Source organism: Pelophylax lessonae (assembly GCF_965119305.1).
Source record: "Pelophylax lessonae genome assembly, chromosome: 3".
Taxonomy (NCBI): domain Eukaryota; kingdom Metazoa; phylum Chordata; class Amphibia; order Anura; family Ranidae; genus Pelophylax; species Pelophylax lessonae.
This window is the reverse complement of record NC_138770.1, coordinates 241996384-242020837: the sequence shown is the minus strand read 5'-3', so window position 1 is coordinate 242020837 and position 24454 is coordinate 241996384.

Sequence of the window (24454 nt, the reverse complement as noted above, 5' to 3'; positions counted from 1 at the left end):
CTGAGCACATTGAGCAGACCTTACTAGCAGATCCTGCTCTCTGGTAGGCAGAGAACAATATAGATTTATGTGCAATCCCTCTGGTAAGCAGAAAGGATTCAAAACTATGCTCTCTCTAGCACCTACAGTGGGGATCGAAAGTTTGGGCACCCCAGGTAAAAAATTGTATTAATGTGCAAAAGAAGCCAAGGAAAGATGGAAAAATCTCCAAAAGGCATCAAATTACACATTATACATTCTTATAATATGTCAACAAAAGTTAGATTTTATTTCTATCATTGACACTTTAAAAATTACAGAAAACAAAAAATGGTGTCTGCAAAAGTTCGGGCACCCTGCAGAATTTATAGCATGCACTGCCCCCTTTGCAAGACTGAGACCTGCCAGTGTCATGGATTGTTCTCAATCATCATCTGGGAACACCAGGTGATGTCAATCTCAAAGGTTTTAAATGCCCAGACTCATCTGACCTTGCCCCAACAATCAGCACCATGGGATCTTTTAAGCAGTTGTCTAGAAAACTGAAACAGAAAATAGTTGACGCTCACAAAGCTGGAGAAGGCTATAAGAAGATAGCAAAGCGTTTTCAGATGTCAATATCCTCTGTTTGGAATGTAATTAAGAAATGGCAGTCATCAGGAACAGTGGAAGTTAAAGCAAGATCTGGAAGACCAAGAAAAATATCAGACAGAACAGCAAAACAACAAACCCACATTTGACTGCATAATCCCTCCAGAAAGATCCTGCAGACACTGGAGTTGTGATGCACTATTCCACTATAAAGAGATACTTGTACAAATATGGTCTTCATGGAAGAGTCATCAGAAGAAAACCTCTTCTATGTCCTCACCACAAAAATCAGCGTTTGAACTTAACATATAGACACGCCTGATGCATTTTGGAAACAAGTTCTGTGGACCGATGAGGTTAAAATTGAACTTTTTGGCCGGAATGAGCAAAGGTACGTTTGGAGAAGAAGGGGCACAGAATTTAATGAAAAGAACCTCTGTCCAACTGTTAAGCATGAGGGTGGATCAATCATGCTTTGGGGTTGTATTGCAGCCAGTGGCACAGGGAACATCTCACGAGTAGAAGGAAAAATGGATTCAATAAAATTTCAGCAAATTTTGGATGGTAACTTGATGCCATCTGTGAAAAAGCTGAAGTTAAAGAGAGGATGGCTTCTACAAATGAATAATGATCCTAAACACACCTCGAAATCCACGGGGGATTACATCAAGAGGCATAAACTGAAGGTTTTGCCATGGCCTTCACAATCTCCTGACCTCAACATGATTGAAAATCTATGGATAGACCTTAAAAGAGCAGTGCGTGACAGACAGCCCAGACATCTCAAAGAACTGGAAGACTTTTGTAAGGAAAAATGGGCAAAGATACCTCAAACAAGAATTGAAAGACTCTTGGCTGGCTACAAAAAGCGTTTACAAGCTGTGATACTTGCCAAAGGAGGCAGTACAAGATATTAACTGCAGGGTGCCCAAACTTTTGCAGACGCCATTTTTTTTTCTGTTATTTTGAAAGTGTAAATGATGGAAATAAAATCTAAATTTTGTTGACCTATTATAAGAATTTCTAATCTGTAATTTGATGCCTTTTGTAGATTTTTCCATCTTTCCTTGGCTTTATGCACATTAATACAAATTTTTACCTGGGGTGCCCAAACTTTTGATCCCCACTGTACCTAGGAGGGTGCTATATCAGCCATCTGGATCTGGTTATTTGTTCACATTATGTCACAAAGCCTAATAACAGAAGAGTAATAACTATTTCTGTCAGACAGTTTTTTCTCTGCATCCGATCCGGGCCGCCAAAAACAGATGGATGGGGATCCATTCCCCATCCGTCCGGGGGATCGGATGACAGTTGGATGGAAACAGCTAGGTGGTCTGTTTCCAATCGACCACTCAATAGAGGACAGCAGTCTGTGTCCTCTTTGCATAGCTGAGAGGACATGGACCTGTAATGCGCCTGTTCAGCGAAGATCAACAAAGAGATCACAGTTAGTAATACAGTGAAGGCATGTATGCGCATTAATGCTTTGTACTTTCCAAAGTCTGTCCTGACATAAGAAAATCACATAATTTTCTGGCTAGTTTAAATTATATGTAAAACCAACAACAATAATGTAATATATTGCAGCTCACAAGTCCTTGGATGTGGTGGTTGCATTACCTTTACTTTTTCAGCAAATGCAGAAAATACATATTGATCTTGTAAGAAATGTAGTGCCATTGTCACTTTCTGCAAGGTGATCTGGAAACAAAAACAATCATCCATTTTTTTTTTGTAAACTACTAATCCCATCATTTAACCACATAAAAATAAAAAAAAGGCAGACATGTTTGAAATCCAGCCCATGGGACAACCGTGGCTGTTCCAATAGATACAGTAGAACAGTGAGTATAGCTGTGAAGAGACAGGGAGTGTGTTATTTGCAGGATTACCAGGTAAGAAACAAAAGTAAAAATGGTAGGATAAAAAGAAAACCAATGCAGCTACCACTTCTAAGGACTGCAATATATTACATTTTTGTTTTGGTGTTTAGTTATGCTTTAACTCCCCCTTGACCCATTGCACTGATTATGTGAATTTCTAGAAATAAAAGAGAATCTGACTTTTGAGACATCGATTTCAAAAATGTGAGTTTTTCTGGGTTACTCCTTTCTTAGACTGGTCATGGGCTTTTTTTTTTATTTAACAGTGTCTAAGGAGCAATCATTTCATACTCATAGCTTTCTACAGCAATATAATCTGATTATTTCTTCAATCCAATTACCTAAATCCTATTTTATTCTATTTGTGGAGTGATAGCTGAAAACACCTGCTTATGATGACATTTAGTGTTGACATGAGTGCTAGCCATTAAATATAAATTGTAGGCTGACATACACATGAATTGAATTATTCAGAATGATACAGAAGTAAAGATGCATCTTGAAATAAAGATACAAATACAGTGCATCTGGAAAGTATTTACAGCTTCACACTTTTTGCACACGTTATGTTACAGCCTTATTCCAAAATGGATTAAATTCATTATTTTCCTCAAAATTCTACAAACCGTACCCCATTATGACAAAGTGAAAGAAGTTTGTTTGCAAATGTATTAAAAATAAAAGATGGAAAAAAAAACACATGTAAATAAGGATTCATGGCCTTTGCTCAATACTTTGTTGAAGCACCTTTGGCACCAATTACAACCTCAAGTCTTTTTGAGTATGATGCTACAAGCTTGGCACATCTATTTGTGGGAAGTTTCTCCCATTCTTCTTTGCAGAAACTCTCAAGCTCCATCAGGTTGGATGGGTAGTGTCAGTACATTTTCAGATCTCTCCAGAGATGTTCAATTGGGTTCAATTCTGGGCTCTGCCTGGGCTACTCAAGGACATTTACAGAGTTGTCCCATACCCACTCCTTTGTTATATTGACTGCGTGCTTAGGGTCGTTCTGTTGGAAGATGAACATTCGCCCCAATCTGAGGTCCAGGAGCAGGTTTTCATCAAGAATGTTTCTGTACATTGCTGCATTCATCTTTCCCTCAATCCTGACTAGTCTTCCAGTCCCTGCTATTGAAAAACATCCCCACAACATGATGCTGCCACCACCATGCTTCACTGTAGGGATGGTACCGGCCAGGTGATGAGCGGTGCCTGGTTTCCTCCAGACATGACACTTGCCATTGAGGCCAAAGAGTTCAATCTCTGTTTCATCAGACCAGAGAATTTTGTTTCTCATGGTCTGAGAGTTCTTTAGGTGACTTTTAGCAAACTCCAGGCGGACTGTCATGTGCCTTTTACTGAGTGGTTTCTGTCTGGCCACTCTACCATACAGGCCTGATTAGTGGAGTGCTGCAGAGATGGTTGTTCTTCTAAAAGGTTCTCCTCTCTCCATAGAAAAATGCTGGAGCTCGGTTAGAGTGACCACTGGGTTCTTGGGCACCTCTCTGACTAAGGCCCTTCTCCCTCAATCACTCAGTTTGGCCGGGCGGCCCAGACTAGGAAGAGTCCTGGTAGTTCCAAACTTCTTCCATTTACGAATGATGGAGGCCTCTGTGCTCATTGGGACCTTCAATGCTGCAAACATTTTTCTGTACTCTTCCCCAGATCTGTGCCTTGATACGATTTTGTTTCAGAGGACTACAGACAATTTCTTAGACTTCATGGTTTGGTTTGTGCTCTGACATGCACTGTTAACTCTGGTACCTTTATAAAGACAGGTGTGTGCCTTTTCAAATCATGTCCAATCAACTGAATTTACCACAGGTAGACTGCATTCAAGTTGTAAAAACATCTCCATGATGATTAGTGAAAACAGGATGCACCTGAATTCAGTTCTGAGCGTCATAGCTGTGAATACTTCTGTACAGTCAGGTCCATAAATATTGGAACATTGACACCTTTTTGGCTCTATATACCACCACAATAGATTTTATAATGAAACAAACAAGATGTGCTTTAACTAAGCAGACTTTCAGCTTTAATTTGAGGGTATTTACATTCAAAGCAGGTGAACGGTGTAAGAATTAGAACAGTTTGTATATGTGCCTCACACTTTTTAAGGGACCAAAAGTAATGGGACAAATTAACAATCATAAATCAAACTTTCACTTTTTAATACTTGGTTGCAAATCCTTTGCAGTCAATTACAGCCTGAAGTCTGGAACGCATAGACCTCACCAGACGCTGGGTTTCATCCCTGGTGATGCTCTGCCAGGCCTCTACTGCAACTGTGTTCAGTTCCTGCTTGTTCTTGGGGCATTTTTTCTTTAGTTTTGTCTTCAGCAAGTGAAATGCATGCTCAGTTGGATTCAGGTCAGGTGATTGACTTGGCCATTGCATAAAATTCCACTTCTTTGCCTTAAAAAACTCTTTGTTTGCTTTCGCAGTATGCTTCGGGTCATAGTCCATCTGCACTGTGCAGCGCCGTCCAATGAGTTCTGAAGCATTTGGCTGAATATGAGCAGATAATATTGCCCGAAACACTTCAGAATTGATCCTGCTGCTTTTGTCAGCAGTCACATCATCAATAAATACAAGAGAACCAGTTCCATTGGCAGCCATACATACCCACGCCATGACACTACCACCACCATGCTTCACTGATGAGGTGGTATGCTTTGGATCATGAGCAGTTCCTTTCTTTCTCCTTACTCTTCTCTTTCCATCACTCTGGTACAGGTCGATCTTGGTCTCATCTGTCCATTGGATGTTGTTCCAGAACTGTGAAGGCTTTTTTAGATGTTCTTTGGAAAACTCTAATCTGGCCTTTCTGTTTTTGAGGCTCACCAATGTTTTACATCTTGTGGTGAACCCTCTGTATTCACTCTGGTGAAGTCTTCTCTTGATTGTTGACTTTGACACACATACACCTACCTCCTGGAGAGTGTTCTTGATCTGGTCAACTGTTGTGAAGGGTGTTTTCTTCACCAGGGAAAGAATTCTTCGGTCATCCACCACAGTTGTTTTCCATGGTCTTCCGGGTCTTTTGGTGTTGCTGAGCTCACCGGTGCGTTCTTTCTTTTTAAGGATGTTTCAAGCAGTTGATTTGGCCACACCTAAAGTTTTTGCTATCTCTCTGATGGGTTTGTTTTGTTTTTTTTCAGCCTAATGGTGGCTTGCTTCACTGATAGTGACAGCTCTTTGGATCTCATATTGAGAGTTGACAGCAACAGATTCCAAATGCAAATAGCACACTTGAAATTAACTCTGAACCTTTTATCTGCTCCTTGTAAATGGGATAATGATGGAATAACACACACCTGGCCATGGAAAAGCTGAGCAGCCAGTTGTCCCATTACTTTTGGAGGCACATATACAAACTGTTGTAATTCCTACAACTTTCACCTGATTTGGATGTAAATATCCTCAAATTAAAGCTGAAAGTCTGCAGTTAAAGCCCATCTTTGTTTTATTTTGAATCCATCCTGGTGGTGTATAGAGCCAAAAAGATTAGAATTGTGTCAATGCCCCAATATTTATGGACCTGACTGTACATGTAATTTTTTCGTTTTTTATTTTTTTAATAAATTTGCAAAGATTTCAAACAAACTTCTTTCACATTGTCATTGTGGGTTATTGTTTGTAAAATTTGGAGGAAAATAATGAATTTAATACATTTTGGAATAAGGCTGTAACATAACAAAATGTGGAAAAAGTGAAGAGCTGTGAATACTTCCTGGATGCACTGTATGTCAGACAACTTACATATATTATTTTAGACCCAGTGACATACTCACTGGGTGTTTTTTTTTACTTCTCTGTGACATGCAGGCAGATCATGGCTGGCTCCTGAAAATATCGTAGCACCCTGCCTCGGTACTCCTTTCAAGAGTCTTCAGCCCAGATGCAAGATGCTGGCTGGCTCTTGGGATGCAATTATCAGATAACCTTGATGGATGCATATTAGCCTGGAGGATTGGATGTTTCAAGGCAGACTGCATTTGCATACAGACTGCCCTAGGTAATGCCCACATGTGATGCTGAGCCTCATGATTGATGGAACTGAAATCCTTTAAATGAAGCAAGTGGGCCAAGGACAGTGAGGCTGGGGAGGAAAGAACTAGATGATGCTGGACTTTCTCCAGGCAGGAATTTAGGAAGACTCTAACTCACTTACTGTAGCTTCAAATACACATTGTGTGTGCAGTGACCTCAGAATAAGCAATTGTAATACAGGAGAGGAGCCCGCACAACAATACAGATGAGACTGGAGTTCAGCTTTAATTCTCTTTGTCAGGCTTTCATCCTGTTTACACACAGCTTACCTCTTTATTGCTAACCTCTCACTGATGATCAGATCTAGCCTGATTCAGCTTCCTGTCCATTTTGGGCACAGGCATGCCTAGACACTCACTTTCAGAATTCCCTTCTCAAATGCTTGCTCAATAGCAGTAACACTGTCAGGACTTGGATCACCTGCTGGTAGCACTGTGGTTCCCAGAACTGAAGGGTGTAGGTCTGGTGGGCCCAAGCAGGTGTCTCCCAGTTGCCATCTGATCCCAGTTAGCATTCTCCACCTAATGTTAACTGCTGGGATGGTATATAACCCTTTCCCAAACTTCCTTCACTGGCTCTGTGTTTTTCCTGTGTGCTGTTCACCTGGTTATTGATCTGCTACTTCGTTTTTGCTCCCCTTGTTTCTGACCCCAGTTCTGGCCTCCTTCACTAGCCATCTCCTTGCAGCTCCTGTCTTACCCTGTTTATCTATGTTCTCCATTTTGTATATGTAGCACCCTCCTAGGTAGGTGCTAGAGAAAGTAAGTATAGTTTTCAATCAAGCCTGATTACCAGAGGGATTGCAGGTAAATCTACATTGTTCTCTGCCTACCAGAGCACAGGGTCGGTGAGGTCTTCTCAATGTGCTCAGGTACAACTCAGTCTTGTCTGCAGAGTGTTTCACACTGGTACAATAAGGAGGCATGTTGGACAGGAGGAATCTTGACAAATGAGTGCACAGGTATTTGATACAGCCCTGGTGATTTTGCAGAGGAAAGTGCCTCAATATATGCTGGGATACTGTAGAAATGCCAGGAGCACATGTGCTCGGGGGACTTTTGTCTGGATAGCAGAGTCCCGGAGGGAGGGGGCGGTTGCCTCCTCCTCTGTAGAAGTGCCATGCGGCCTCAGGTAGTGGACCTAAGGACCTAAAGAAAGATAGAGAGGAACTGAACCTGGAGGTCCTGTGAAGCTGACTGGAAGGGGAGATCTTAAGGATCTAATTCTGAAGTACAATGAGTACAGATATGTGTCAAGGGGCCTGACCTGAGGGGCGGCCACCCCTGCAGCTACAAGAGTCAGTGGATGAGTGTCAGTAAAGGGGATGCTAGTGAGTGTCCTGAAGCGAATGTAGATAACCAAGTCTATTAATGGAGAGAGAGAGCAAGGAGACTTAACCCTTTCATTACATGTGGCAGTATGGTTCAAGCAATGTAGCTGCTTCCACAAGCAACATGGTAGGGCCAAGTGAGCAACAAGCCATTGGGAGTAAGGATGGATGTGGGAATGTTACCCGAAGTGACTGTGTGCTGGTAATTAGAGGAGACCCAACAAGCTCTACGGGGACAGTGCTACATTTGGGGGTGTCGTCCAGGATTCCCTCTTAGATACAGCAGTGGTTGCTACTGGCAACAGCTGAGTATTTGCTCAAATATAGCTATGTCTTCTCAAGCAAAGTGCTGGAGTATCAGTGAAGAAAGTAAAGAAGATCAGTGCAAGTGTGATTCCAAGTCATGGTTACAGCAGTGGTTGCTATCAGCAGCGACCGGACATTTACCTTGGAAAGTGCTGGAGTGTCAATGGAGAAAGGATGTGCTGTATTGTAAGAGAAAAGTGTGTCTGCTTTACAGTAATCTGTGCAAGTGTGCTTTAAAGTTATGGTCAAGAAAGCAGTGACCCGAGACGCGGGATTGGCACGTCAGGGGTTGTGTCTGTGCATACGTCTGTGCTGTGGAGGAAAATGTCTGCCGTGCAGTCGGTCACACTGGGAGTTCCATTGGCTTGTGAATGGAAAAGTGCAACTGAAGCTCAAGTACAGACAGAAGAGGCAGATGTATGTGTATCTGTGGCAGGGAACACAATCTGCATTCGTGCAGGCTGGGCAGAGTTATGGCAGCAGCAAAGGGGTTACTACACCGTGCGAGAGAGCGCATTCAAGAGATCTGCTTTGCAGGAGAAGCCACCGCCGGAGAGTCAGCTAGTCTGGGGCCATGGGCAGAGTCGCCATCCGCGGGCCGTCAATCCGAGTGGAGGAAGGGAGCTGAGACGCCACTTCTGCCATCGGGTGTAGCTGAGGAGCAGACACGAGTGTTGAGGAGCAAGATGCTGGAGTGAGCCGTAACGCAGGGGCTATCCCACATGATGGCAGAGTACTCAGTCACCGAATTCGACCCTGTGGGACAACGGGGTGCGACTAGTGCCCAAAGGAAGTCTGGCCCTGTGCAGCGGAGGAGACACGGAGCTTCTAGGACTGGTATGTAGCAGATGCCTGCAACCATGCAGCTGTGAGCGTGGGGTCAGTGTGGGCACTGTGGTGACATGTTGTTGCAGACAGAACAGCGTAATTGACAGACCAGGAGACTGTAGGTAAACTGGGAGACAGGAACCACTGAGGAACTGCTGACACTTAGAGTGGCTATTCCTGTTGGAAGAGGATAGAGAGTGCCGAGAGAACTGCTGTTGCCGGGACCAGTGATGCAACCTGCACTACTATCTGCAAAACCAGGGAGACCCACGTCTCAGAGGTGCAGTGCATACAAGTTGTGAGGGCCGAGCAGCGGCCACAAGATGCATCAGCAATGGTCACAACAATTGACAGTCTAGCTCTTACAGAGGCAGAGGGAAGTCAATGGGCCCAGAAGTTGAAGGCTTCCAGTTCGTCTAGTGAGAGGGAGACCAGGGCCATTGATGTAGGGTCACCTGGTTACCAGCATAGTTGTGGGTCCCTGGAAGAGGGAATTGATGACTGGAAGTCAGAAGTGGAGACTGAGTGGGACTGGGGAACTAAGGAGTGAAGAAGCCCTACAAGTTCCAGTTCACTCAGTGAAGGGGCAGAGGCAGCAGTCGTTCGCCTGCAGTGCCCCAGGAACTTGGGGTTCTGTGAGGCCTATGCCACTAGGGTTCCAGATCTGTCCCCACCTCACACCTATGCCCGGGCACAGAACGAAGCCTACTCCAGTCTGATCAGGAAAGTAGAGACCCTGTACACCCCACCTGGGAGGGGAGACAGGCAAAAACTTCCCAGGTTCTCATGTTTCCGAACCTTGGAAGAAAGGTGGCCATGGAGTACAGGTATGATAATCCATATGCTCCCTTGGAGATAATGGAGGAAATCAAGAGTAAGAGAAGGGCTTGGTGCAAAGAAGCCATCTGGGACTTTCTATATGCCCACAAGCCACATTGGCACCAATCCAAACCTCAGTTGTGGGACACCTTCCTGTCTTTTAAAGCAAATTGGAACCTGGGGTGGTCCATCTACATTGATCGGGTAGAGGTCAACCGCCCAGATTAAAAAAGCCAAGCCTGGGATGTCAGTATTCTAAGTCCTGAGGGAAAGACCGTCAGCATACCCCATCCTGACCAATACTACTGAAGTGTGCGGAGTCCTTGTTCCTGTCAGAAAGTTGAGTTATCAAGGGGCTAAGTAGCCTGAAGAGTGTGATGCCCTGACTGAAAAGAGTTACAAAGGGGCTTCTGTGCCTGAGGAGTCCCTTTGACTCTAAAGTTGCTGTTAGGGCTGGAGGTCTTGTTCCCAAGTCCCCTTCCCTTCTATCCTTGCAAAAGAAAATGGGGATTAGCAAAACTGCTACAGTTTCTTCACCTGGAAGAAAGAAGTTTTGCCACAAAGAGCTTCTCCTGTTAAAGCCAGGGCTATTACCTGGAGGGGGCAAACCCCCTAGTTCACAGAGACTTCATATTTAAAGGACCCTTTGTGAAGATCCTCTTGGCCTTGAGCCATTGTTGCTGTTAAAGGGAGTTTTGTGAAGATACATTGGGCCAGAGTACTGCTGAAGGAAACTTTGTGCGAGTTGCTAGCTTGTGAGAGAAGCGTAGCGGATCATTGCCTCTTCAGAGAGAGGCATGCCAGAGTGAAGTATCCCTTGAAGAGTTCTTACAGAGACTTACAAGTAAGACCAACTTTCCTCAGGCTCCAGCAAGAATAGCTTTCCACCAGGAGAAGATGTGTTGCCTTGGTGTTCCAGAAGGAAAGGACACTGTGAACACCAGTCGGGTGGACTCCGTATTTTTTTTATCTTAACTTGTGGGTCTGACTAGAAAAGGAAAGAGTCAGTGCCCTTGTTTCTGAGTGGGACTGTGCCTATTGCTAGTTAAAAATGATTCAGAGATAGAACCTCTGATAATGTGTTAGTTAGTTAGACTGGCAGGAATTGTTCTGTTTTGTCTATTACAGGTGCACAACAGATCAACAAGTCAAGCGTGTCCTTAGGGGTCCAGCATTGTTGGAGATGTCTACGGCAATGCTAGCGTCAGAGATTTTGTGGTTGAGGTCGCCTCTACGGAGAGGACAGTCTCACGGTAAGTATGTAGGATGTACTTACCTTTTCCGTTGCAGGCTTGCAGTGGACCTTCTGGCCTTGGAAAGGCCGTCCACGGTCTATGTTTGTACATTTGTAAAATTGCATTTGTAGTTTAGTCAGTTAGGATGTTTACCTTCACCTGTCAGGCAGATTTTTGTTTGGCGGGGGGTTCATTGGTTCAAATGCACCTGGTATCTTTTCATGTGTAAATATTTTACAGCAGAGATATATATTTTTTTCACCTAATTTATTGTATCCACCACCCACATATGGGGTATGCCCCATGGCCCTGTACATATGTTATTTCCCTTTTCCCTCTTTCCAAGTTTGTGGGATACTACTTGTAAATTTTTTATTTAAATTTAATTTGATATTTTTGTCATGGCTCAGTTTGGCGGGAGGTGGCTGTAGCATACTCCTAGGTAGGTTCTAGAGAGAGAAAGTATAGTTTTGAATCTTGTCTGCTTACCAGAGGGATTTCAGGTAAATATATATTGTTCTCTGCCTACCAGAGAGCAGGATCTGTTAGTGAGGTCTGCTCAATGTGCTCAGGTGCAACTCAGTCTGTCTGCAGAGTGTTTCACGCTGTTCCATTAGGGATGCATTTTGGACAGTGGGAGGAATCCTGACAAATGAGTGCACAGGTATTTGATACAGCCCTGGTGATTTGGCAGAGGAAAGTGCATCGCGCATGCTGGGATACTGTATAAATGACAGTAGCACATGTGCTCGGGGTCTTTTGTCTGGATAGCGGCATCCCGGAGGGAGGGGGCGGCTGCCGCCTCCTCTGTAGAGGTGCTATGTGGCCTGAGGTTGTGGACCTGAGGGTCTAAAGAGAGCTGGAGAGGAACTGAAACCAAAGGTCCTGTGAAGCTGACTGGAGGGGGGAGACACTGAAGGATCTGATTCTGCAGTGCAGTGAGTACAGATTTGTGTCAAGGGGCCTTACCTGGGGGGGGGGGGGCAAGTGAGAGTTGTCCTCATCCAATGTACATAGTTCCAGTTGGAGTATCACACTATTCCCTTCTCCCATCCAAGTTCCAAAATAAACACCAAAAAACCAACAACCCTGGACTGTTTTTTGAGCAACGAGCAATTGGGAGTAAGGATATATGTGTAAATTGTACCCTAAGTGACTGTATTCTGGTAATCAGAGGAGGCCCAACAAGTCGTCATCAGCATACAGCAAGCCGTATGGGGACAGTGCTACATACAGTGGGTACGGAAAGTATTCAGACCCCCTTAAATTTTTCACTCTTTGTTATATTGCAGCCATTTGCTAAAATCATTTAGCCAAGGTTAGTTTGCTTGTTAGGTTTTTTGTCACCTGGTTTATGATTCAAGCATATCTTCATTTTTGCTGCATATTATGTTTACTGGTGTTTGGATGGGGTTTTTCTTTTATTAATATTACATCTTACTTACTAAATCACTTACTAAAGTGATACTAAACACACACTATTTAATTTACATTGTTCCTTCTGCATATGGATGATGGCACTGTTATTATATTGAAGTACATTTTTGCTAGTCGATATACTGCTATCACATGACCCAGATCTGCCCCAGTCTGCAGGAAAACATAAGCAGGAATACAGAGCAAAAATAAATAAATGATATCAATAAACGGTTTTAAATTGTCATATAAATATATATTTGACATCAAATCTTTATTATTTTGTGGAAATTACATGGTGTGGGTTGGTCTCTACCAGTCACAGGCTGTGTTACGCCCCTCCAGCCTGTGTCTTAGAATAAGCCTGTGTCTTAGAATAATCTGATGTCTATTCTGCAGAAAGGGACAACAGTTTAAAAACACAGATCAGATTAAGCACCTCCACAATTCAGCTCAAAACCCAGACCATAATAAATCCCAATAAAACATACAAGGATCTGCACAGCCTGTTAATCAGTTCTGTCATAAATGGCTATCTTAAACAGTACATGTAAAACCAGGGACTTTTAATACAGCCCTATTGTAAATAGTCTAGAGGAATACACATCTGTCAGGCTGGGGTTAGTGACCTATATTAACATGTAGATGAGCTGCCCAGTCAAGTTCATACAATTTCCATAACTAATACTATGATGGCACTACAGTGATCCAGAGCTGTATCCTGGCCTAGGCCAACAAGGCCCAGGCCTAGGGCGGCACTTTGCAGGGGGGCAGCAAAAAAAAAAAATGTCATTATTTGTATAATGACTATGGACTTTCTATTTATTATACAAATAAGTGAAATAATCCTATAGTTACAATCAGTGGCAGCAAACACAAGTCCAAATATCCTAAAAGAGTAATCTTACTAATCCCATGACATAAGGCTGTACTAATGGGCACTGATAAGGCTGCACTGGTGGCCACTGATGGGGCTGCACTGGTGACCACTGATTAGGCCACACTGATATGCTGCACTGATGGGCAGTAAAGAGGCGGCACTGATGAGGCTGAACTTATGGGAACTGATGAAGCTAAGCTGATGGGCACTGACAGACTGTGGTTATGGTCTGTGGTTTACAGATGACAGGGTGGGTCATAAACAGGAAGGGGTGTGGCCTTTACAGGAAGGGGTGGGTCATATTTAAATTAGGGGGTGCAGAAGTTTAGTCAGTCCTAGGGCAGCACAAAACCTAAATACACCACTGCAGTGATCACAAGTGATTACACAAATGTTTTAGAGAATACCATTCAGTTTAATACCAAACATGTCCAATTGTCAGATTAGCCGGAGGAGAGCTGCCCATAGGGCTGGCAGAGTGGCCAATTTCCCATATAGCTGCGCCTGCACGAATACGTGCACGCGCATGGCGAACATGTATGCATACTGGTGCATGCAATGCACGTCAGATTCCGGCGCCCTCTGGCCTTTGAAAGAGTGACTGTGGCACATGGACATCGCTAACTGGTATTTAGCTTCCTGTTTCTGTATTTGCTAATGTTTCTGATTACTCGTTACTAACCCGGCTTAACTTACCACGTCTCTAATATCTGATCTGCTGACCACTGGCTTACTGGCCTTTGCTACCGTCCCTGACTACTTCTTCTGCTGTGCCCTATCTGCTGTGATTCGCCTTGGTGCTCACCTGGATCCTGCTGCTCACCTCATCTAGTAACCACCTGCAGAGAGATCTCCAAACCTACATCTCTCATCTGTGGCACAGCTGGCAATCCCTGCTTCTTTGGGCTTTGTGTTCCCTGTTGGCACCTTTAGGGTCACTGAGCACTCAGTCGCAAGGAGAGCCCTCTCAGCATTTCGGCTTCAGGCCCAGGTACGTGACACTAATCCACAGTTCCCAGAAGGTGGATTGGCCACATTAAATTGTCTATGCGATATAGACATCTGATTTATCTCAGATGTTTAGTCTTTATCAAATCATAATTTCTGATTAAAAAATTGTATTTAAATTTTCCACACATATAGAATGTTGTATGGGATGTACATTGTTGAGTAGCATAAAACATACAGTTAGCAGTAAAAGAATGGATGTAGACAAAAGAACATGGCTGAGCTATGAGCGTAAAGCTGTAGTGTCAATAATGTAATGTTCATGTAATTACAGCCAATTCAAAATATTATAAGGTTTGGGAAGGGAGGGGTGAGGGTAGGGTTAGATGATGGGGGTGGGGGGGAGAGAGGGGATTCCTGGGGGACCTAAACCTGGACAAGAGGGCAGCTCAGGAAGTCATAAATTATTTATTATGAGTAGAAGAGTGTAGAGTCAAAGCCTGGGGGGAGGAAATGATCTATCTATGGCTGCTACATGTTTGTGTATTTGGGGATGCTATCCTGCTGGGTAGCTTCGATTTTATTGTGAATGGTAGCATGGGTGACCTGATTTTTTACTTTAGTGGGACTAAGATATGGGGTTTTCCAAGTAGCAGCCACCATTTGCTTTGTAACAGTTGTAATTGGCAGGAGAAGCCTGAATTACATGGTGGTGATGTGTGTTGGATGCATATTTAGTATAGCTATCATAGAGTCCAAGTTGATTGTTTTGTTATGTGCTTTCAAAAGGATTTAAAAAAATCTGCGACCATCAAATTGTAATTCTATTCCTTTCAATAATATGTTGATTGTCCGACTGTAAAACCATGTCATATAGAAATATGGATAATAATTGCATATCTGGCAATTGATGTAAGTCAGCTGAAATAAAACACTTCAGCACTCCTAGATCACAGCCCTCAGCTCTTTTGATTGGATGGGGGTTTGCTCAGTTATATATATATATATATATATATATATATATATATATATATATATATATACTGTTTGGAAGATCAACAAAAAGCTGCTGCAATTGGCAGTTGCAGCTCTCTTTTTCCATCAGAACTGTGCCAGAATGCTTGTATTAGGCTTGAGGTCATTTCTGAGGCCAGTGACTTTGTCATATTCAGATTTATTCTAAAGTGTTTTGGATTCTGCACATGAAAAATGCATCTCCCATGGGACATTATGGTAGCCAAAAAATGCTGCAAAAACTTTTAAAAGAAAATAAGTTTATTTGTACAAAAGGACTAAAATGTCTTCTATACATAAAATGATCTGATCTTTAACTATACAAAGTCATTTACTGTTCTCCCAAACTGAGCAATCAGTTCACCCAATGACCTATAAATATATAAATACATAGCATGGATGCAGGTCATTGTAAATCTAAACGATTCACCCTCCGGTCCGGTTCACACTTATGCGATGTGGGAAGGCTGCGAATCCGCAGCCTGTTCCCGCATCGCACACGCACCCCCGGCAGTTCACACTGCCATATGCGATACGCTGTGGGTGTCAATGTAATGTTAACGACACCCCCAGTTTGATCGCATATCGCAGTGCGATCTTGCAGTTCGCACAGGATCGGATCGCACAAGTGTGAACCGCTGTGCGATCCGATCCTGATGCGGCTGCCAAATAGGGTCCTGTGCGAGTTTGCTGCGGGTGCGGGTGCGAATTTAGCCATACAAAGTGTATGGCTAAACTCGCACCGTACAGCCGATCGCATGTAATGAAGGAGCAGTGCGCTCCGACATTACATGCGAACCCCGCACTCGCACAAGTGTGAACCGGGGCTCCAAGAAAATGGTGTTTACATATTTCAAAAGATAAATAAATGGGGAATAAGGTAAATAAAATCATGTTACCTATATAACTTACTAAACTCCAAGGGAACCTTTGTTAAAACCATTCCTTACTCCCAATGGAAAAGAGACTTCGCTATCAAATATTAGATCTCCTCCTGGCAAAAAGCCTTAACCTGTACCTATGCTGCAATTAAAAGTGCTAACCTTTTGGAATTGACACATAAAATAAACTTCAGATGGTACTTAACTCCACAACTCATCCTCGGCGTGTTGGAGGGGTTGTGGGTTAGAGGGTACGTTAATACACATGTATTTATCTCGAAAGTAGTTACCCACTTGCCGACCGCCCACAGTATATTTACTGCGGCAGTCAGCCCCTCACAGGCAAAGCGACCTAGGACTACGTCGCTAGCCTGTGAGGCTCTAGGGAGCGAGCGCTTGCCGCCGGAGGCGCGCCTCCGGCCCCCGCTCGTTCCTGCACATCACCGCGCGTGTGACCGGCGGACCCGATCACTCACGATCGTCCGCTGCAGAGGGAGAAAGGCAGGCGGCTGATGTAAACAAAGTCGCCTGTCATTCTCCCCTGTGTAAGAACAGAGATCATACGGTCCTGCTATGTAGGATCGTATGTCTCTGTTGTTACACTACTAGCCACATCCCTTTACAGTTAGAAGCACGCCCCTAGGGACACACTTAACCCCTGCATCACCAATAAAGTTAATCCCTTCCCTTCCAGTGTCATTTTTACAGTAACAATGCATATGTATAGCACTGATTACTGTAGTAATGTCACTGGTACCCCCAAAAGTGTAAAAAATGTCAGTCAAGGGTCCGATCTGTCCGTCGCAATGTCGCAGTCCCGCAAAAAAAATCGCAGATCGCCGCCATTACTCGTTAAAAAAAAAAAAATCTTTCCCTTAGTTTGTAAACGCAATAACTTTTGTGCAAACCAATCAAAATACGCTTATTGCGATTTTTTTTACCAAACATATGTAGCAGAAAACAAATTGGCCTAAAATGTTAAAAAATTTTGATTTTTTACATTTTTTTGGGGGAATTTCATATAACAAAATGTGAAAAATATTGTTATTTTTGCAAAATTTACACTCTTTTTTTGTTTATAACGTACAAAGTAAAAATCGCACAGGTGATCGTATACCACCAAAAGAAAGCTCTGTTTGTGGGGAAAAAAGGACGTCAATTTTGTTTAGGTACAGCATCGCACGACCGTGCAATTGTCCGTTAAAATCACGCAGTGCCGAATCACAAAATAGGGCCTGGTCAGGAAGGGGGTAAAATCTTCCCGGGGCTTAAGTAGTTAACTCAGTAAAGAAATTCCCTATTTAAAAATCGGGTTAAATATTTTTTTTTTTTTCATATTTAGTGTTATTATTTACTTTTTTTTTTTTACAGGCTGACACTGCACTAGAGGCAGATGGTCATGAGAATGAAGGCAGGGGGCGTGGCTTGGTCCCGATCTGTGATGGCCGCTGAATTCTAATCTCCTGCACATCGGGGTCTGATTTTTCCTCCAACACAGCCCTTTAACGCGGAATAGCACCTCTGCGCTATGGGGAGTACTTCCAGGAGCACTTCTGCCACCCGAGCGGGCTCTCAGCGGGAGATGGAGACGCAGCTGAGCCGAAACATACCCGACATCTTCCGGACACAGCGGCCTTCTCCTTCGCCTGCGCCTTCTCCCTCGCCCTCTCAACCTGCCAGCTCCCGCTCCCGCTCCAGATCGCCGAACAGACACTCCTCCAACCCAGGGGCCTCCTTACCTGCTCCGGAGCTGCCAAGACCTCAGCCGGCACTCTCCATGGCTGATCTACAGTTCATCGCCGTAGACATTAAATCGGCAATGGCGGCGGCCATTGCGGAGCTCCACAGTGACTTTCAGTCCATGACAGCGCGGGTGGAGGAGGTTGAGCATGTCACCGCCCGCCACGATGCATCCCTGGGTCACATACATCAGGTTACTGAATCCCACGCTGTTCTCCTGAGAGACCTCAATAGGCACGTTGAGGATCTCGATAATCGTGGCCGCAGGAGAAATCTAAGAATTAGAGGGGTGCCTGAGAGCATTGAACACCAGAACCTGCCACACACTGTCTCCATGATCTGTAATGATTTGCTGGGCAGACCTCCTGAAGTTCCTGTGGTGTTCGAACGCATCCATAGAGCCTTGCGCCCCAGAGGCAGGGACAATGACCCCCCAAGAGATGTGGTTTGCTGCCTGTCTAATTTTCAGCTAAAGGAGGACGTCCTCAGGAACGCCAGGCTGCGACAACATATCACCTTCCAGGGGTCAGACATCAAGCTCTTCCAGGATCTATCCGCCATCACACTGCAAAGAAGAAGGGAACTTCGCCCTCTCCTGGAAGAACTACGCTCTCGGGCCATCCTTTACAGATGGAAGTTCCCGTTTGGCCTCTCGGCAACGTCGCAGGGTCGCACTGCGCTCTTGAGAGTACCAGAGGATTTAGACCACTTCTGTGCCACTCTTGGCATACCGCCTGTTCACCTGCCGGACTGGTACAGTGAATTCCGCATTTCGCCGATGCACAGATACTCTTCCATGGAAGGCATACAAATGGCGGAGAATTTTGTGATTGGCCGGCGCCAAACCCACTCGTCCTCTTCACCACCTGGCAGAGGTGACGGAGCCCCCCGCAACGGCAGCCCGACGGCATCTCCGGTTCATCGGAGAGCACGTCATACTCCATAGATGCCCTCGCTAGATACACCTATGCTCCCGCTCTAAGGCACAACGTACGTTCTTGATGGTTTTCCGGATTTGAACTGCTCCAATACAGTCCTGACACTCCACGCTCTCGCCGAGTCCACTGTCCCGGGTAGTACTGCAGCTGCTCCCTGTGCGTGAGTCTCCCTTCGGCCTTCTTAATGCTCCCTGGAGGATCCCTACCATCCACATCCCTGCTGACCTCCGTGCCTACTTCTGGAACTGCTTCCCACTGACGTCTATCCACTTTGGTCACAGGTGAACCTCATACCGCTCTTTCCTCTCCTTTCCCGTTGCCCCTAGGAAGGGGCACTTTCTCACTGTGGACATAGCACCCCCTTGGCCCCCACCCATGCATCCTATCTACAGGTACTTGATTCCCCCATCACCTGCATCACTCCCTTTCTCTGCTCCCTCCCCCCTTGCCCTCACCGCCCGCTATGCTGACTTCCCTGCCCAATAATGGTTCCGGTCATGTTTGTTTTTGGACTACGGATGCCTCTGGACTAGCCCCCATATACCAATGCTCCATTTGTCCTCCCTTCTCCTTTCCTTCCCTACTCGCACGTATATGACCTCCACTCAGCCTTGAAGAACTTTTTTAGCACAAGCCTTGTCTCTGCTCCCTGCTACGGGTGGAGGGTTGGAATGTTCCTGCTGTCACCTGCTGTCACTCTGGTCCTTTCTCCCTCTCTCTGCTTCCTATCATTATAATCCTTCCTCCTACTGGGGGCTCCCTTTTTCTCCTTCATCTCCTTATCTCTGGTCTCCCCTACTCCTTCTGTTCACGGACTGTAACATACACTGTGTTATATGGGCCACCCTGTGTACCTTCCTGCTTTATGGCAGGGCTGATGTGAGTTGGTCCTCTTGCCTCCCCCTCATGGCGTGACCCCACGGGCGTTGCTTGTTGGGTTCCGCCATGGGGGGACAACACCCCCTCTACTTGCCTCTGCACACTGTACTGCCCTTGTGGCTCCGTACACCCCTCAGACGCTTATACACTTGGGCCCCGGCGGCTGTCGCCCTGAGTGTCCTCCTGGGCGATTAGCCTCGGGAGGTCTCCATGGCCTCGGTCTCTGGAGCCCCGGATGTTGGGCTTGGCGAGAGTGTCATGTTATTTTATATTATATTATGTGATTTCTTATCATATTGTGTAATGTGTAACAGTATACGTTATATTTTATATTTTGTGAATAGAGATTGTATTGAGCTCTGCAGTTTTGTACTATTCTGCGTTATTGTTGATGTTGCCATATTTTTTGACCGTGCTTAGAGCGCCATTCTACTACGGGTCGGAAGCAATTTAGGTTACTTGACCCAGTACCATGGTTTGTTGCACTTACCTTTTTGCATACCTGTCGTTGTTATCCACCACGTTTGTTGGGGTTCCCCGACTCTACCTCACTGTTGCCTTGATTGCTCTCAGGGGATTCGCTGCATAGCGATGCTCCCCCAAGTTCTCTTTTGACCTTTCTTGTATCTCTTGTTAGACCCTACCTTCCCCTCGTGCTCTCCCATAATCCCTTTTACTCAACGGGCTCACCGGTAATTTAACAATGACCCCGCAGGTTTTTAGAGGAGTGGCCTACAGACTGGTCGTTTCCTTCCACACCCACCACCGGACGGGGTTCTCGACCTTTCGTCCGACCACATCCGACTTCCAAACCTCCCCTCCCTATTTGGATATCCCAGCAGGTCTGTTGATACCCACGGAACTTTGCATTCCCTGACTCCCCCGTCTTTGAGGACTCTAGCCTAACCTTTCCTCTCCTCTATCCCCCCCCCTCTCTCCTCGACACCCTACCCCTCCTCCTTCACCACCCCCCCTTTTTTTTTTTGTGTGTTCTTCTCCCTTTCCCGGTCCCCTCTCGCCTACGCACTGGACTATGGCCGCCCCTACCCTCCATGCGCCCGACCTTCGCTTAAAGGTGGTCTCCTTGAATGTTAGAGGTCTGAACACGCCGCAAAAGCGGTCGAAGCTACTCTCCCACATGCATAGGCTTAGAGCGGATGTGGTGTTCTTGCAGGAGACACACTTCCGCTCTGATGCCATCCCACGGTGTACAAATAGGCACTACACGCAAGCCTACCACTCTGCCTCTGCGGACTCTAAGACCAAAGGAGTGTCTATCCTCATAGCCAAATCTATCCCGCTGACCGTCTCTGACTCCTTGGTGGACGCTCAGGGCCGCTATTTGTTTTTGCGATGCTCCCTTAAACATATTCAGCTCACCCTGGCTAATCTATACAGTCCTAACACGTCCCAAGTCTCTTTCTTCAGAACCGTGGTGGGGGAATTACTTCCATACCAGAGGGGCACTTTGGTCCTCGGTGGAGACTTCAATGCCCCTCTGGAACCACTACTCGACACCTCATCAGGTTCCTCCTGCCTCCCATATCGCGCCCTTAAACAAATCAAACTATGCCTCCTTGACCTTCAGCTTCACGACTCGTGGCGGACGCTTCACGCAGGTGAAAAAGATTTCACCTTTTTTTCTTCTCTTCATGACAAATACTCGCGAATAGATTATCTTTTTTTGTCCCAAGCTGCGCTCACCTCCCTAATCACGGCCTCTATAGAACCATCCGTACTCTCGGACCACAACCCCATTACTCTGACCCTATCTTTTCCACTCTCCGCCCCCGGGGACCGGGTCTGGAGCTTGGATGCCTCCCTGTTGACAGACAAAGTCAGATTGGCTGCTATCCAATCGACCCTGAAAGAATATTTTGCACTTAATAACACTTCCGACACCTCCGCTCTCATTCAATGGGAAGCCCACAAATGCGTGGTCAGGGGCAAATTTATAGCACTCTCAGCTGCAGTGCGGAAACAGCGGGAAGCCCTAATCTCCGACCTCCTTGCGCGCGTTCAAGCCCTTGAACTCGCTCACAAACAAACGCTTGCACAAGACACCTTGGCCTCTCTCACTGCCACCCGTGCTCAACTAGCAGAGGAACTGGACAGGAAAACCAAACGTAGCTTTCTTTTGTCGCAGAAGCTTTTTTACGAACATGCTAATAAGAATGGTCGGCTTCTTGTGACAGCTCTCCCACAGAAGAAGGCTAAAACGGTGGTCCATTCTCTTCGTTCGGCCTCGGGTTCGCTGGTAACCAATAATAGAGACATCGCCCTGGAATTTGAAAACTTTTATAAACATTTATATAATCTGGACTCTGCTCATCCCTGCCCCCCCCCCCCCCGATGCCCCCTCCAGATCTCAAGCCATCTCTGACTTCTTGGCTTCTAATATGCCTTACACTATATCTCCCGACTCTCGGAAGGAGCTGGACGTCCCGATTTCCCAATCGGAATGGGAAACGGCACTTAAACAGATGCAACCCAATAAAAGCCCTGGTCCTGATGGTCTGTCGGTGGCGTATTATAAGTCCTTCCCTGACCTCCTTGTCTCCCCTTTCTTGGCAGCCTTTAATTCCATCTCCACAGAAACTCCATTGTCTTCTCGTATGCTTGAGGCCCACATTGTAGTGCTCCCGAAGGAGGGTAAAGATCCCACATCCCCATCTAATTACAGGCCGATCTCGTTACTAAATGTGGATGCTTCCTCCCCTCTCTGAAGGCATCCACAATGACCAAGTCAGTTTTATCCCTGGCCGAGAGGCTAAGGATAACACCATAAAAGCACTTAATTTACATCATGTCCTCTCGATCACCAAGCAAAAGGGGTTCTTGCTCTCCTTGGACGCCGAGAAGGCATTCGATAGGGTCTCGTGGGATTACATGGCGGCTACGCTCTCCGCCTGGGGTCTGGGCCCCCGCATTCTTAGCTTCATTATGTCCCTCTATGCTAAACCACAGGCCCGAGTTCGGGTTAACGACACCCTATCGAGTGCCTTCGAGATATCCAACTGTACCAGACAGGGATGTCCCCTGTCACCCTTGATTTTTGTTTTAACTCTGGAACCTTTTCTACATAGCATCCGACAGAACGACACAATCCGCGGGGTCGACTTCGCCGACAGGACCTACAAGGTTGCTGCTTATGCGGATGACCTCCTACTGTTTTTGACGGAACCGATCACGACCCTCCCTACGCTACTTAAATTATTTGATGATTACGCTGCCATTGCCAACTTTAAGATTAACTTTTCGAAATCCTTCGCCCTTAATGTTACCCTACCCCCACAAGATGTAGCACGCTGCCAGGCGAATTTCCGCTTCGTTTGGCAGCAGGATTCAATAACTTACTTAGGGATTAAAATCCCAACCAATCTCCAGCACCTTTACGACCGCAATTTTCCCCCGCTCATTACCCAAATATCAAAAGATCTCAGGTCTTGGACCAAGCTTATGTTCTCCTGGTTTGGTAGAGCAGCTATACTGAAGATGAACGTTTTGCCACGTCTTCTCTACGCTCTTCAGACGATCCCCATTTGGCTCCCTCCGTCCTTTTTTGCTCTTTATAAACGCATCAGTACTGCCTTTCTGTGGCAGGACAAACAGCCACGCATCTCCTTTGCCCATCTCACCATGCCCAAGCACAAGGGGGGGATTGGGCTTCCGGATATCAGCAACTACTATGCCGCCTGTCACCTTACCAGAATAGTGGACTGGAATGTGCACAAATCTTATAAAGACTGGGTGACCATCGAAGGTGGTTTTACCTCTCTAGACCTCAGATCCCTGCCATGGATACTAGAATCCCATGTCCCTAACACGCTTAAACTCCACCCCCTAATTGGCTCCTCTCTACGCGTTTTCCGATTGATGTGTGCAAGACGAAACGTCTCTGAGATTCCAGGCCCGATGACACCGGTCAGGTTGAACCCTGACTTTCCACCAGGTATGCATCGTCACTACTTGGCCATCAACTGGTCTAGTGAACAGTTGCGCGCCCACCACCTGTGGGGGGAGGATTCGGTGCTCTCCGCCTCCTCCATGGCGGAGAGGGCGGATAGGCCCCCCATTGGTCCTACATCCTGCTCACGCAATTTCTCAAGTCTCTGGCCCGCAAATGCCCCTCTTTGTCCTCCACTACGCCGTTCGACTCTCTCTGTCAACAGGAAGGCCCGCTCCGTAGGCTTGTTTCCATTATTCACTCCCTTCTATTGGATGGTCCTGATCAGCCAAAGCTTAAACGCTGCGAATTATGGGAGGCGGAGCTTGCAGTTTCGCTCTCTCAAGAGGACTGGGAAAACATATTCACCAACAACCATAAATGCTCCCTCAACGTCACCACTCAGGAAAGTGGTTACAAAATAGTATCCCGGTGGTATCGCAATCCTACTCTGCTACACAAGCTTTTCCCCTCTGCCTCGCCGACTTGTTGGAGGTGTTTGACTGAGCCTGGTACGCTCTTGCATGTTCTATGGTCTTGCCCACGCTTGTCTTCCTTTTGGCAAGAAGTACACCGGATTGTCACGCAGGTGACCACGTATGATTTAGATTTTACACCAGCCCGATACCTCCTACACCATTCCCCTACCTCCAGTAGGACATACTCGAAGTCCCTCACGATACTCATGATAAACGCGGCCAGGCAATGTATCCCTGCGCTTTGGAAATCCACGCAAGCCCCCTCCATCAAACAATGGCTCTTACGCATCAGAAAAGTGG